Raw genomic sequence first — 16,161 nt, forward strand, 5'->3', positions numbered from 1 at the left:
ATATATTCAAGAAGGAGTTAGATATATTTCTTAAGGCTAAAGGGATCAAGGGATATGGGGAGAAAGCAGGGACAGGGTACTGAATTTGGATGATCAGCCATGATTGCATTGAATGGCGGAACAGGCTCGAGGGGCCGAATGGCCTACTCCTGCTCCTATCTTCTATGTTTCTATATCCGGCTGGGCACTGATGCCGCCCACAGTTGAATAGCCTCTGAACACTCACCACTGAAGCTCACACATGAAGAACTAGAGATCGAACCAGGCGAGTGAGCTGGAATTGAATAAGCCATACACAATGGTGCAATTGTCCAATGCGACTGATTTTATTTATGGATCCATTACAAGCATGTTTAACCATTTACTGATATATCCATTCAGATATGCTAAGAAACATTGTTAATCATTTACTTAGTTAAACAAATCTATACATTGCATGACCTTTGTTATCATCAGTTGTGTTACATTGCTTTCAGAATTACTGCTGTCCATCAGTATCTGTAGTTGAAGCCCTATGCATTATGCAGGATAATGGGCTTCTTCACAACTACACAGAGGGGAAGGTTAGTTTGCAAGCAGCATGCTTGCCTGGAGCTGCACGTTACTTCCGCAGTGTCTACATAGGCAGTGTCCTTCTACGCATTTTGCTTCCAGCGTCCTGTGAAGGAAGACAAAATGAATAAACCACACTAAAATATTTAAATGACAAACGAGAACTCCTCTGGTACTATTTTTGAAGGACCTGCCACTGGGAACATAAGGATTTTGCTTCACTTCAGTCAAAACTAGTGAATTTACCAGACAGATGCAGATAAACTGTTTTGGCTATAGAAGACGCAGTAGGCCATTCTCTATTTAAGGAAATGGAGTTGCTGCCCCAGAGGCTGACCCTTCCTTTTCCTGCTTCCACAATTGCAGAAGCTCAGGATTCCCATGGAACACCACATTGATAGGGATTGATGTCCATCCTAAACACTGAACTTCACCTCAAGGATGTCCCTTCCACGAGGGCAGTGCTCCTCAATGCTGCACTGAGGTGTTATAGAATGGTACAGCACAGAAGGAGGCCATTCAGCCCATCAAATCTGCGCTGGCTCTTTCGAAGAGCAATCCAGTTAGTCCCACTCCCCTGCTCGTTCCCCATATCCCTGCAACTTTTTCTCCTTCAAGTACTTTTCCAATTACATTTTGAAGGCCACTATTGACTCTGTACCCACCACCCTATCAGACAGTGCATTCCAAATCCTAACCACTCGTTGCATAAAAATGTTTTTCCTCATGTCGCCGCTGGTTCTTTTGCCAGTCACCTTAAATCTTTGCTCTCTGGTTATCGACCCTTCAGCCATTGGAAACAGTTTCTCTTTACTTACTCTATCAAAACCCTTCATGATTTTAAACACACAGTTAAGGTGAGGTGCTCAAGCTGTCAAGGGGGGTTTGAATCTACAGCCTTCTAACTCAGAGGCAACAGTGGTACCAACTGAGGCAAACTGACAACCTGCTCCCCTTTACCATGGATTCAACATAAGCCATTTCATCTCTTGAAGAAAAATTCTTGCCCTCTAAAGTAAATGAAACAAAACTCCATATCTATCAGACCTTACATCATATCTATCAGACCTTACATCATATCTATCAGACCTTGCATCATACATTACACATCTTTGACCTGTTGCCGTTCTTAGCATGGTATTTATATAATCTCAGGAGCTCAGCAATTATATTTCACCACCTCTATCCTTTTAGCTCTAATCCAGCTATTCACAATTCTTCATCTAAAAGTCTTCATTGACTCAGCATTAATTGATTTATCTGGGACTTTATTTCACAGTCACTGTTCTGTGAAAAGGAAATACTCTTTGGCCTAGAAATTCAGTTGTTTGCGCCAGCCGCTAGCGCCTTAGGAGGAGGAGATGTTGGGCGCTAGGCGGCTAGCGGCCGGGCGCAGCGCGCTCTGCGCCTCTCCCCAACTTCAGTAAAGATTTAGCGGCGGCGCAAAGCCTTTGCGCGTGCTCAGCTGCGCGCGCAGATCCTGATGTCATTTCATCGTGCAACGCCCTTTGTTTGCCCCAAACCGGAAATTCAGTGGCGCCGCCCTATTGTGCGCCTGGCGCCCCTAGCGACTGGTAGAGGGGAACGGTTCTCAGTCGATGCGGGGCGCGGGGGGCGCAAATTAAAGGGCACTCCTCCTGCAGTAGAAAAGGCAGCCTTTTTGCAACACTCCTTCTTTGTGAGAGACGGATCTTTGCAGAGAGACAAAGGTAGAGAGCTTTCTGGTTTGGCTCAACACTCGCACAGGTACTTGTGGCTTCAGGCCACAGCTTTGCACTTGTCTTTAACTTCAGAGCCATAGCATTGATTGGAAACATATAATGGGGGCTGCAATGGGTGCAAACGTTGGCCTTCTCCATAGTCCTGGCCGTTGTACAGATGAAGCAGCAGTGGTCAGGCCTTGCTTCAGGGCTGCAGTGTGCAGGGCGTGACAGGCAAACAAATCCACCCTCCCCCTTTAAGAGTTCACCGGCGCCAGAGTGTCTGCCATCAATCAGCAACTCGCCGCACCTGCGCTGCGCCTGCCCTCGGGGGTATCGCCCCGGGCCGCCAGCTTAGCGCCTAATGATAGTCGTGCATCGCCTGTTTTAGCGCAGCAGCAACCTCTTGGGGCGATGCGACTGAATATCGGCGAAGGTGGCGCGAACTTGCGCCGGGCGCAAACTTTAGCGGCCGCCCGACTGTAGCGCCCCAAACGTGGCTATACTGAATTTCTAGGCCTTTGAGTCTTGCTAGAATCTTGTTCATTTTACACTCAAGCCTTGTAGTTTGCTGCTCACAGTCCTACTAAACTGCTGGCACTTACAATATTGATTTGTCTTGGCCTTTTAAAAACACAGTTCGCATCTCTCTTGAACCTTTTCTCCCATGAAAACAAGGTCAGTTTCTTTCTTTGCAAGTTCAAAGCTTTTGTCTTCACCCTCCCCAACATGCCAGTGTCCTTTTGAGGGTAAATATGGCCACACCAAAGATCAATGCAAAGTTAAAATAACTTTTACCAAATATCTTTGAGATACATCTTATTGTTTTTTTTAGTCTAGATTATTCTTGGTGATCACAGATTCATATTGAATGGCTTATATTCACACTTAGCAAATTTTCCATCTTTGTTAATGAATGTCCCTTCATCATGTACACGTCAGGGCTTCTGTTCCAATGTGTGTATCAGTCCATTTATCGATATAAAAATGTGTTTGCCATTCCCCAAGCCCATTCAGTTCCACAATTACTAATCATCTCTCATCAAGTTTAGTGCTTTACAAGTGATGGCTGCAGATATTTTGTGCCAAATTTCTTCCTCTGCTGTGACATCCTAAACCTGCTCATTGGCACTCTGCAGTCATGACATCAGCAGCAGAGAAATTTGTAATGTCATTTCAGCATGAGGCTGACACAAACTGTCCACTCAAAGAGTACCCAGGGGTCGGCATCTTGTCACAAATCCGTTGGGTTGTTTGGTGTAAATTTCAACCTAAAAAATGCAGAGTTGTAACTTTGAAATCACTGGATTTGAAAAACTGTGCCAATCTCATGAGGGTAGGAGTCCTGGTTTGGTGCTAGAATTCAAAATGGCGATTCAGAGCCAGGTTTCCTTCTGCCATCACTTCTTCCCTCTGTAGTGTATGTAACCGTCTACCTTTAAGAGACTATTGTATGTAACCGTTCACCTTTAAGAGAACTATTTTAGGTGTGGCACTACTTGTTTGGCTTCTGTATACGGTAATACCGACGGTGACCACACCGGTATATAAGTGCTGTGGCATGATTTATAGGGCAGATTCGCCCTGACCTTCGAATAGTAAAGTCCTGTTGTATGTTACTCCTGAAGTCTGTGTCGTAATTAACTGCACAACCCACAGACTTTACAGTGGCGACGAGTCCGATCGTACCCTGCGGCAACAATATTTTCAAGCAACGAAAGAGCGTCGAAAAGAGGCAACCGCCCTCGTCATTCAGCTGGGAGAAAACTCAAGGCTGCAGCAATAGAAAGGAGGAAGACTTTAGCGACAAAAACTTCCATCAGCAACAGGCACTGACTGTCCCTTCTGCCACGGTGACTGTGAGTAAGGGAAAGTGAAAAGAATAGCCGGAGGATAAGGGCTGGGCACTCGACCACGGTCGAGGGGGAAAAGGAGCCGGACAAAAAGTCGGGTCCAACGGCGTCGTGAGAGACCGCAACCGGCGGGAAAAGCCGGGCGGTGACCGAAGCCACGAAGCGCTGCGACCGGGAGCGTAGGCGCGGGAAGAGAGAAAGTCAGCCGCAGCCGGGGAGAGAAGCACCGGACTGCGAGAGGGCTGGGAGGCGCGATTGGGGTCCGAGCGAGCGGGAGAGGCAGAGCCGACCAAGAGAGACTGCGCGAGAGCCAGTCCAGCGGCTGAACTGTCCTCCGTCAACGGGGTGTAACCAGCGCCGGTAGAGCTGAGCGAGCAGGAGAGAGGCAGAGCCGAGCAAGGGGAACTGTGCAAGAGCCAGTCCAGCGGCTGAACTGTCCTCCGTCAACGGGGTGTACCCAGCGCCGGTAGAGCCGAGCGAGCGGGAGAGAGACAGAGCCGAGCAAGGGGAACTGTGCGAGAGCCAGCCCAGCGGCTGAACCTATTCGCCGTCAACGGGGTACCCAGAGCCGGTCGCCCTGCCATAAAATAAAAAAAAAAGGGAAAGCCTTGAAGCCGACGCGCAGGCTGTGAACCTGAAAGCCAGCGGCCGTCGCCCGTGGGGAAAGTGTACCCCTCCCGCCAGGGAAGAAACGCGGGAAGCCGCCATTAGGCGGGGAAGAAGACAGAAGCGGGAAACCGCCATTGAAGTGGGCGGGGAGAGAAGATAAGAGCGGGAAACCGCCATTTTCGCGGGAAAACCGCCATCTTAGAAAAAAAAAAGAAATAATAATTTAAAGAAATACTTGTGTTGTTCCCAAAGAGAGGAAGATGCCTAAGCGTGGTAACATCAACGATTTTAATTCCGAGGTAGAAGACTGGGCCACGTACGTGGAACGCATTGAGATCTATTGTGAGGCCAATAAAATAGAAGAAGATGACAAAGCTATAACCTTGCTGAACTCAATGGGCGCAAAGACATACGGGCTCTTGAAGTATCTACTAGCACCAGCTAAACCGGCGGATCAGACTTTCAATGATATTGTGGCTGTCCTGAAGGACCACTTGAACCCTACACTGTTGATGTTGGCGGAACGATTCAAATTCTATGCGAGAACGCAACGGAAAGACGAAAGCAACGCAGAATACTTGGTCGAACTGCGTAGACTAGCGAAATATTGCCAGTTTGGAGGGAATCTGACAGAGGCATTGCGAGACAAGTTCGTGTGCGGGTTGGCAAAGGAAGGAACGCAAAAGCGACTACTCGAAGAGAACGACCTTACACTTGACAGGGCTGTCCTTATTGCAGCATCGCACGAAGCCGCAGCGAAGGGAACTGCGGAAATGCAGCTAAAGACAGCAGCACTAAGTGTGGATCAAATTACCTCGACAACAACAAAATGCTATCGTTGTGGGAAGGCAACACACGACCAGAACCAATGCTGGTTTAAGAACCAGGAATGTAGGAAATGTGGCAAACTGGGTCACATAGCTAAGGTATGCCGGTCAGGGAAGAAGACCAACAACCAAAGGACCAACAACCAAAGGAAGCCATCACAGGAAAAGTAAAACAAGGTACACAAGGTGGCTGAGAAGAGTTCAGACGAACAGAATTCAGACTCAGACCCAAACGGCCAGGAGCTGGGTAGTCTGAGAATTCACAATGTGAGTAAGGAAGCTGACCTACAAACTATCTGGGTCATGCTAAAAATAGCTGGAATCCAAGTGAAAATGGAGTTGGACACTGGATCAGCTCTATCAGTCATAAATCGAAGGGATTACCACCGGCTATTCTCACATATACCCTTAAGAGATACCAAGTTCATATTGCAGACATACATGGGGCATAAAGTATACCCCATGGGAAAGATGAGAGTCAAAGTGAGAGATAGGGGTAAAGAACACCCAAGAATGAACTTATACGTACTACATGAGGGAGGACCACCACTTCTAGGACGGGAGTGGATCAAGAAAATAGACATGGAATGGCACTATCTAAAAGCCATAACGAGTGAGGACTCGGTGCAGACAATCAGCTCAGATTCTGAAACGGATGACGATAAGACCAACCCAAATATGAAAGACAAGGCTGAAATGGACTTGCCGACGAAGGTTGGAAAAACGAAGGCATGCATAAAGGCTTATGCTCCAGAGAAGAACAAAGTTTCAGAACAGAACTCCACCGAACAACGACAACCTAGTTCGACAGAAAATTCTGAGCCTGTTCAAGTTACGGACATATCCATGACGGAAGAACACCGAGCTCGGACTCAAACTTATTTCAAATTACGACAACAATTAGAACAATTGAGTTACCGTCTCGTACAGGAGATGAAAACAATGAAAAAGTTCTATGACACCGAATGGGAGAATCTGGAAAGACAACAGAAGCAGCTAGCTCAAGCAGAGAGCGACCATAGAGCCATCGTGACCAATTACCGATCACATCTCCCTTATGCTGTTCAGGAGTTAGAATATTTGCAGGAAGAAGCAAATGAAGAGGAATCTTCAGGAAGCCAGGATTTTATTCCAGTTCTTCTCTACGACTCCTTACAAGCAGAGTTTGAGAAGTTGAAGGAACAGTATGAAAAGGCCCAGGCTACAATTCTGGAAGGGGTTAACTCGGCAACCTCCGAAAAGCTAGTTTCAGTAGAAGCATATGAGCAACTGAAGGTTGAACATGAGCAAGAAGTCCAAAGGCTGCAGGAAATTCTTGATGAGCTCAAGGCCAAGACAGACTCATCGGTAGAAGTTCCATCCATAGATGAGAAATTAGAGGTGAAAGACATGGCAGAACCTGAAAGACAAGATGTACAAGAACTCATAAAAATATTAAAGGAAACCCAAGACAAATATGGGGCGGCAATGACCGAGATTCAACAACTTGAAGAACAGATTCAACTGGGAATCCGTTCAGTGGAAGAAAAGGGAACTGTAAGAAACACGGAGACTGTAAGAATGGCCTCTGAACATGAGCTAGAGAGCATCAAGGCGCAACTTCTCCGAGCGCTGGAAGCCAAAGTACAAGAGGAAAAGAAGGTGAAAGCATTGGAGGAAAAGGTGGATGAAATGGAGAAGACTCTGACCCACAGTGTTCCCGTGGAAGAGTTAACGGTCAGCCAACTCCTTCATATGCTGAAGGACAAGACTCTACAATGGGAACAATCTGAACACGAGCTTCAATCTTCAAAGGGAAGGAGTTCGGAGCTCTCAAAAGTTATGGAAATAGCTGAGGTTGCAACACAGATTTTACAGGGATGCCAAAAGTACACTGAATCACGTCAATGTGAACAGCAGAATGTTGAAACAGCTGCTCCAGTAGAAGGATTGAATAGCCTGATCAATCAATCCCCAAGGGAAGGGGAAGTATTGAAATCACAAACGAGGCCATTAGTGAAGGATTTGCAGGAAACCCAGGAAGAGCGGGATGAATATGAACGCATGAAGAAGTCTCTTCAGGAAAGATGTCTAGGGAGGGAACAACAGTCGGCTAACGTCCAGTTGGGTACGGAAGAAGTAGCAGGCCCTCTCGCTAGACTAGCTCAGGACGACACCGAATATTACCATGACCTGTTGAGTGACACTGAATATTACGAGGATCTGGTCTGCCCAGCTTGTGATGAAAACTCCCAAAGTGCAGAAATCAGGATGAAGCACTTAAAGTCTAAGGAACATAGAGAGATGGTGGCGCTACAGCTGACAGCTGATAAGGGAGCCCCGAGAGTCTCCAAGAAGCAGAAAAGAAAAAGAAGCAGAAGATGATAACCATCAAAATCATTATCACTCCTACCAGATCATGCACGTGGGCCCTACAAAGGGAGATAAATCAGTTGGAAAGTAAGGAAAATTACCAAGGCAATACAGCTGTTTGGAAAAGTCAGCATAGCTGGTTCAGCAGGACGGGAGTTCAAGCTGTTACGTCAAGGGGAAGACTAGTGGAGGAGTCACGCTAGCAATGTGAACCGGCTACACCACAGCGATGTTGTTCGGACCGAGTCAAGACTAGAGACTGAATCTATACACTGTTCCCACAGAGACTGAACCTGTGAACTGTTTCCCACAGAGACTATGTCTGTAAATTGTTTACCTGAAGTTCAATATATGTATGTTAATGAGAAATAGTATGTTGTAAGCTAAAAAGGGAGGATTGTAGTGTATGTAACCGTCTACCTTTAAGAGACTATTGTATGTAACCGTTCACCTTTAAGAGAACTATTTTAGGTGTGGCACTACTTGTTTGGCTTCTGTATACGGTAATACCGACGGTGACCACACCGGTATATAAGTGCTGTGGCATGATTTATAGGGCAGATTCGCCCTGACCTTCGAATAGTAAAGTCCTGTTGTATGTTACTCCTGAAGTCTGTGTCGTAATTAACTGCATAACCCACAGACTTTACACCCTCCTCAGGGCCTGTCCTGCTTCTCACACTGCCCCTTCCCTCCTCAGGGCCTGTCCTGCTTCTCACACTGCCCCTTCCCTCCTCAGGGCCTGTCCTGCTTCTCACACTGCCCCTTCCCTCCTCAGGGCCTGTCCTGCTTCTCACACTGCCTCCTCCCTCCTCAGGGCCTGTCCTGCTTCTCACACTGCCCCTTCCCTGCTCAGGGCCTGTCCTGCTTCTCACACTGCCCCTTCCCTCCTCAGGGCCTGTCCTACTTTCCCACTGCCCCTTCCCTCCTCGGGGCCTGTCCTGCTTCTCACACTGCCCCTTCCCTCCTCGGGGCCTGTCCTACTTCTCACACTGCCTCCTCCCTCCTCGGGGCCTGTCCTGCTTCTCACACTGCCCCTTCCCTCCTCAGGGCCTGTCCTACTTCTCACACTGCCTCCTCCCTCCTCGGGGCCTGTCCTACTTCTCACACTGCCCCTTCCCTCCTCGGGGCCTGTCCTACTTCTCACACTGCCTCCTCCCTCCTCGGGGCCTGTCCTACTTCTCACACTGCCTCCTCCCTCCTCAGGGCCTGTCCTACTTCTCACACTGCCCCTTCCCTCCTCGGGGCCTGTCCTGCTTTCCCACTGCCTCCTCCCTCCTCGGGGCCTTTCCTAATTCTCACACTGCCTCCTCCCTCCTCGGGGCCTGTCCTACTTCTCACACTGCCTGATGCGCCTCAATAACTTCAAGGCTCAAAGTTAACTGGATAAAACAAGGCTTTTATTAGCAAAGAAAGATGCCTGTGTCTTCACCTAGCTTCACCTAGCATTCCGCTGTTCTGCTGCAAGACAAGCCTGGGCTTGTCTTAAGTAGGGCCAGGTATGGGCGGAGCCGACACACCCAATGGGGAGAAAAGGGGTGGTGCACTATATACAATATAAGGTAAAACACAGGAGCAGGCAATACAAACACAGGAGCAGGCAATAAAATATATGTAGTTAAATACAGAGTCTGATGAATGACATATTTCATCACACTGCCCCTTCCCTCCTCAGGGCCTGTCCTACTTCTCACACTGCCCCTTCCCTCCTCAGGGCTTGTCCTATTTCTCATACTGCCTCCTCCCTCCTCAGGGCCTGTCCTACTTCTCACACTGCCTCCTCCCTCCTCGGGGCCTGTGCTACTTCTCACACTGCCCCTTCCCTCCTCAGGGCCTGTCCTAATTCTCACACTGCCTCCTCCCTCCTCGGGGCCTGTCCTACTTCTCACACTGCCTCCTCCCTCCTCGGGGCCTGTGCTACTTCTCACACTGCCCCTTCCCTCCTCAGGGCCTGTCCTAATTCTCACACTGCCTCCTCCCTCCTCGGGGCCTGTCCTGCTTCTCACACTGCCCGTTCCCTACTCGGGGCTTGTCCTACTTCTCACACTGCCCCTTCCCTCCTCAGGGCCTGACCTACTTCTCACACTGCCCCTTCCCTCCTCAGGGCCTGTCCTACTTTCCCACTGCCCCTTCCCTCCTCAGGGCCTGTCCTGCTTTCCCACTGCCCCTTCCCTCCTCGGGGCCTGTCCTACTTCTCACACTGCCCCTTCCCTCCTCGGGGCCTGTCCTACTTCTCACACTGCCTCCTCCCTCCTCAGGGCCTGTCCTATTTCTCACACTGCCTCCTCCCTCCTCAGGGCCTGTCCTACTTCTCACACTGCCCCTTCCCTCCTCAGGGCCTGTCCTAATTCTCACACTGCCTCCTCCCTCCTCGGGGCCTGTCCTGCTTCTCACACTGCCCGTTCCCTACTCGTGGCTTGTCCTACTTCTCACACTGCCCCTTCCCTCCTCAGGGCCTGTCCTCCTTCTCACACTGCCTCTTCCCTCCTCAGGGCCTGTCCTACTTCTCACACTGCCTCCTCCCTCCTCGGGGCCTGTCCTGCTTCTCACACTGCCCCTTCCCTCCTCGGGGCCTGTCCTGCTTCTCACACTGCCTCTTCCCTCCTCAGGGCCTGTCCTACTTCTCACACTGCCCCTTCCCTCCTCGGGGCCTGTCCTGCTTCTCACACTGCCTCTTCCCTCCTCAGGGCCTGTCCTACTTCTCACACTGCCCCTTCCCTCCTCGGGGCCTGTCCTACTTCTCACACTGCTCCTTCCCTCCTCAGGGCCTGTCCTACTTCTCTCACTGCCCCCTCCCTCCTCGGGGCCTGTCCTACTTCTCACACAGCCACTTCCCTCCTCGGGGCCTGTCCTGCTTCTCACACTGCCCCTTCCCTCCTCAGGGCCTGTCCTGCTTTCCCACTGCCCCCTCCCTCCTCGGGGCCTGTCCTACTTCTCACACTGCCCCTTCCCTCCTCGGGGCCTGTCCTACTTCTCACACTGCCCCTTCCCTCCTCGGGGCCGGCCCTGCTTCTCACACTGCCCCTTCCCTCCTCGGGGCCTGTCCTACTTCTCACACTGCCCCTTCCCTCCTCGGGGCCTGTCCTGCTTCTCACACTGCCCCTTCCCTCCTCGGGGCCTGTCCTGCTTCTCGCACTAACCCTTCCCTCCTCGGCGCCTGTCCTACTTCTCACACTGCCTCCTCCCTCCTCAGGGCCTGTCCTATTTCTCACACTGCCTCCTCCCTCCTCGGGGCCTGTGCTACTTCTCACACTGCCCCTTCCCTCCTCAGGGCCTGTCCTACTTCTCTCACTGCCCCCTCCCTCCTCGGGGCCTGTCCTACTTCTCACACTGCCCCTTCCCTCCTCGGGGCCTGTCCTGCTTCTCATACTGCCCCTTCCCTCCTCAGGGCCTGTCCTACTTCTCACACGACCCCTTCCCTCCTCAGGGCCTGACCTACTTCTCACACTGCCCCTTCCCTCCTCAGGGCCTGTCCTACTTTCCCACTGCCCCTTCCCTCCTCGGGGCCTGTCCTACTTCTCACACTGCCCCTTCCCTCCTCGGGGCCTGTCCTACTTCTCACACTGCCTCCTCCCTCCTCGGGGCCTGTCCTACTTCTCACACTGCCTCCTCCCTCCCCGGGGCCTGTCCTACTTCTCACACTGCCCCTTCCCTCCTCAGTGTTTGTCCTACTTCTCACACTGCCTCCTCCCTCCTCGGGGCCTGTCCTACTTCTCACACTGCCTCCTCCCTCCTCGGGGCCTTTCCTACTTCTCACACTGCCCCTTCCCTCCTCAGAGCCTGTCCTGCTTTCCCACTGCCTCCTCCCTCCTCAGGGCCTGACCTACTTCTCACACTGCCCCTTCCCTCCTCGGGGCCTGTCCTGCTTTCCCACTGCCTCCTCCCTCCTCGGGGCCTTTCCTAATTCTCACACTGCCTCCTCCCTCCTCGGGGCCTGTCCTACTTCTCACACTGCCTGATGCGCCTCAATAACTTCAAGGCTCAAAGTTAACTGGATAAAACAAGGCTTTTATTAGCAAAGAAAGATGCCTGTGTCTTCACCTAGCTTCACCTAGCATTCCGCTGTTCTGCTGCAAGACAAGCCTGGGCTTGTCTTAAGTAGGGCCAGGTATGGGCGGAGCCGACACACCCAATGGGGAGAAAAGGGGTGGTGCACTATATACAATATAAGGTAAAACACAGGAGCAGGCAATACAAACACAGGAGCAGGCAATAAAATATATGTAGTTAAATACAGAGTCTGATGAATGACATATTTCATCACACTGCCCCTTCCCTCCTCAGGGCCTGTCCTACTTCTCACACTGCCCCTTCCCTCCTCAGGGCTTGTCCTATTTCTCACACTGCCTCCTCCCTCCTCAGGGCCTGTCCTACTTCTCACACTGCCTCCTCCCTCCTCGGGGCCTGTGCTACTTCTCACACTGCCCCTTCCCTCCTCAGGGCCTGTCCTAATTCTCACACTGCCTCCTCCCTCCTCAGGGCCTGTCCTACTTCTCACACTGCCTCCTCCCTCCTCGGGGCCTGTGCTACTTCTCACACTGCCCCTTCCCTCCTCAGGGCCTGTCCTAATTCTCACACTGCCTCCTCCCTCCTCAGGGCCTGTCCTACTTCTTACACTGCCTCCTCCCTCCTCGGGGCCTGTGCTACTTCTCACACTGCCCCTTCCCTCCTCAGGGCCTGTCCTAATTCTCACACTGCCTCCTCCCTCCTCGGGGCCTGTCCTGCTTCTCACACTGCCCGTTCCCTACTCGGGGCTTGTCCTACTTCTCACACTGCCCCTTCCCTCCTCAGGGCCTGTCCTCCTTCTCACACTGCCCCTTCCCTCCTCAGGGCCTGTCCTACTTTCCCACTGCCCCTTCCCTCCTCAGGGCCTGTCCTGCTTTCCCACTGCCCCTTCCCTCCTCGGGGCCTGTCCTACTTCTCACACTGCCTCCTCCCTCCTCAGGGCCTGTCCTATTTCTCACACTGCCTCCTCCCTCCTCGGGGCCTGTGCTACTTCTCACACTGCCCCTTCCCTCCTCAGGGCCTGTCCTAATTCTCACACTGCCTCCTCCCTCCTCGGGGCCTGTCCTGCTTCTCACACTGCCCGTTCCCTACTCGTTGCTTGTCCTACTTCTCACACTGCCCCTTCCCTCCTCAGGGCCTGTCCTCCTTCTCACACTGCCTCTTCCCTCCTCAGGGCCTGTCCTACTTCTCACACTGCCTCCTCCCTCCTCGGGGCCTGTCCTGCTTCTCACACTGCCCCTTCCCTCCTCGGGGCCTGTCCTGCTTCTCACACTGCCTCTTCCCTCCTCAGGGCCTGTCCTACTTCTCACACTGCCCCTTCCCTCCTCGGGGCCTGTCCTACTTCTCACACTGCCCCTTCCCTCCTCAGGGCCTGTCCTACTTTCCCACTGCCCCTTCCCTCCTCGGGGCCTGTCCTACTTCTCACACTGCCCCTTCCCTCCTCGGGGCCTGTCCTACTTCTCACACTGCCTCCTCCCTCCTCGGGGCCTGTCCTACTTCTCACACTGCCTCCTCCCTCCCCGGGGCCTGTCCTACTTCTCACACTGCCCCTTCCCTCCTCAGTGTTTGTCCTACTTCTCACACTGCCTCCTCCCTCCTCGGGGCCTGTCCTACTTCTCACACTGCCTCCTCCCTCCTCGGGGCCTTTCCTACTTCTCACACTGCCCCTTCCCTCCTCAGAGCCTGTCCTGCTTTCCCACTGCCTCCTCCCTCCTCAGGGCCTGACCTACTTCTCACACTGCCCCTTCCCTCCTCGGGGCCTGTCCTGCTTTCCCACTGCCTCCTCCCTCCTCGGGGCCTTTCCTAATTCTCACACTGCCTCCTCCCTCCTCGGGGCCTGTCCTACTTCTCACACTGCCTGATGCGCCTCAATAACTTCAAGGCTCAAAGTTAACTGGATAAAACAAGGCTTTTATTAGCAAAGAAAGATGCCTGTGTCTTCACCTAGCTTCACCTAGCATTCCGCTGTTCTGCTGCAAGACAAGCCTGGGCTTGTCTTAAGTAGGGCCAGGTATGGGCGGAGCCGACACACCCAATGGGGAGAAAAGGGGTGGTGCACTATATACAATATAAGGTAAAACACAGGAGCAGGCAATACAAACACAGGAGCAGGCAATAAAATATATGTAGTTAAATACAGAGTCTGATGAATGACATATTTCATCACACTGCCCCTTCCCTCCTCAGGGCCTGTCCTACTTCTCACACTGCCCCTTCCCTCCTCAGGGCTTGTCCTATTTCTCACACTGCCTCCTCCCTCCTCAGGGCCTGTCCTACTTCTCACACTGCCTCCTCCCTCCTCGGGGCCTGTGCTACTTCTCACACTGCCCCTTCCCTCCTCAGGGCCTGTCCTAATTCTCACACTGCCTCCTCCCTCCTCAGGGCCTGTCCTACTTCTCACACTGCCTCCTCCCTCCTCGGGGCCTGTGCTACTTCTCACACTGCCCCTTCCCTCCTCAGGGCCTGTCCTAATTCTCACACTGCCTCCTCCCTCCTCAGGGCCTGTCCTACTTCTTACACTGCCTCCTCCCTCCTCGGGGCCTGTGCTACTTCTCACACTGCCCCTTCCCTCCTCAGGGCCTGTCCTAATTCTCACACTGCCTCCTCCCTCCTCGGGGCCTGTCCTGCTTCTCACACTGCCCGTTCCCTACTCGGGGCTTGTCCTACTTCTCACACTGCCCCTTCCCTCCTCAGGGCCTGTCCTCCTTCTCACACTGCCCCTTCCCTCCTCAGGGCCTGTCCTACTTTCCCACTGCCCCTTCCCTCCTCAGGGCCTGTCCTGCTTTCCCACTGCCCCTTCCCTCCTCGGGGCCTGTCCTACTTCTCACACTGCCTCCTCCCTCCTCAGGGCCTGTCCTATTTCTCACACTGCCTCCTCCCTCCTCGGGGCCTGTGCTACTTCTCACACTGCCCCTTCCCTCCTCAGGGCCTGTCCTAATTCTCACACTGCCTCCTCCCTCCTCGGGGCCTGTCCTGCTTCTCACACTGCCCGTTCCCTACTCGTTGCTTGTCCTACTTCTCACACTGCCCCTTCCCTCCTCAGGGCCTGTCCTCCTTCTCACACTGCCTCTTCCCTCCTCAGGGCCTGTCCTACTTCTCACACTGCCTCCTCCCTCCTCGGGGCCTGTCCTGCTTCTCACACTGCCCCTTCCCTCCTCGGGGCCTGTCCTGCTTCTCACACTGCCTCTTCCCTCCTCAGGGCCTGTCCTACTTCTCACACTGCCCCTTCCCTCCTCGGGGCCTGTCCTACTTCTCACACTGCCCCTTCCCTCCTCAGGGCCTGTCCTACTTTCCCACTGCCCCTTCCCTCCTCGGGGCCTGTCCTACTTCTCACACTGCCCCTTCCCTCCTCGGGGCCTGTCCTACTTCTCACACTGCCTCCTCCCTCCTCGGGGCCTGTCCTACTTCTCACACTGCCTCCTCCCTCCCCGGGGCCTGTCCTACTTCTCACACTGCCCCTTCCCTCCTCAGTGTTTGTCCTACTTCTCACACTGCCTCCTCCCTCCTCGGGGCCTGTCCTACTTCTCACACTGCCTCCTCCCTCCTCGGGGCCTTTCCTACTTCTCACACTGCCCCTTCCCTCCTCAGAGCCTGTCCTGCTTTCCCACTGCCTCCTCCCTCCTCAGGGCCTGACCTACTTCTCACACTGCCCCTTCCCTCCTCGGGGCCTGTCCTGCTTTCCCACTGCCTCCTCCCTCCTCGGGGCCTTTCCTAATTCTCACACTGCCTCCTCCCTCCTCGGGGCCTGTCCTACTTCTCACACTGCCTGATGCGCCTCAATAACTTCAAGGCTCAAAGTTAACTGGATAAAACAAGGCTTTTATTAGCAAAGAAAGATGCCTGTGTCTTCACCTAGCTTCACCTAGCATTCCGCTGTTCTGCTGCAAGACAAGCCTGGGCTTGTCTTAAGTAGGGCCAGGTATGGGCGGAGCCGACACACCCAATGGGGAGAAAAGGGGTGGTGCACTATATACAATATAAGGTAAAACACAGGAGCAGGCAATACAAACACAGGAGCAGGCAATAAAATATATGTAGTTAAATACAGAGTCTGATGAATGACATATTTCATCACACTGCCCCTTCCCTCCTCAGGGCCTGTCCTACTTCTCACACTGCCCCTTCCCTCCTCAGGGCTTGTCCTATTTCTCACACTGCCTCCTCCCTCCTCAGGGCCTGTCCTACTTCTCACACTGCCTCCTCCCTCCTCGGGGCCTGTGCTACTTCTCACACTGCCCCTTCCCTCCTCAGGGCCTGTCCTAA

At 52.7% G+C, this 16,161-nt stretch overlaps 1 protein-coding gene across 1 annotated transcript in view; it reads right to left on the reverse strand.

The window, feature by feature from the left end:
* Positions 1-302: 302 nt before the first annotated feature.
* Positions 303-16,161, reverse strand: part of s100b (S100 calcium binding protein, beta (neural)) — a 65,551-nt gene continuing 49,692 nt past the window's right edge. Inside the window, exon 4 of the mRNA XM_085985650.1 lies at positions 303-658. The gene's annotated coding sequence lies outside the window, so the exon portion shown is untranslated. The remainder of the gene's footprint in view (positions 659-16,161) is intronic.

Source organism: Somniosus microcephalus, chromosome 4 (assembly GCF_052327205.1).
Source record: "Somniosus microcephalus isolate GS21.2 chromosome 4, FLI_Smic_1.0, whole genome shotgun sequence".
Lineage (NCBI taxonomy): Eukaryota > Metazoa > Chordata > Chondrichthyes > Squaliformes > Somniosidae > Somniosus > Somniosus microcephalus.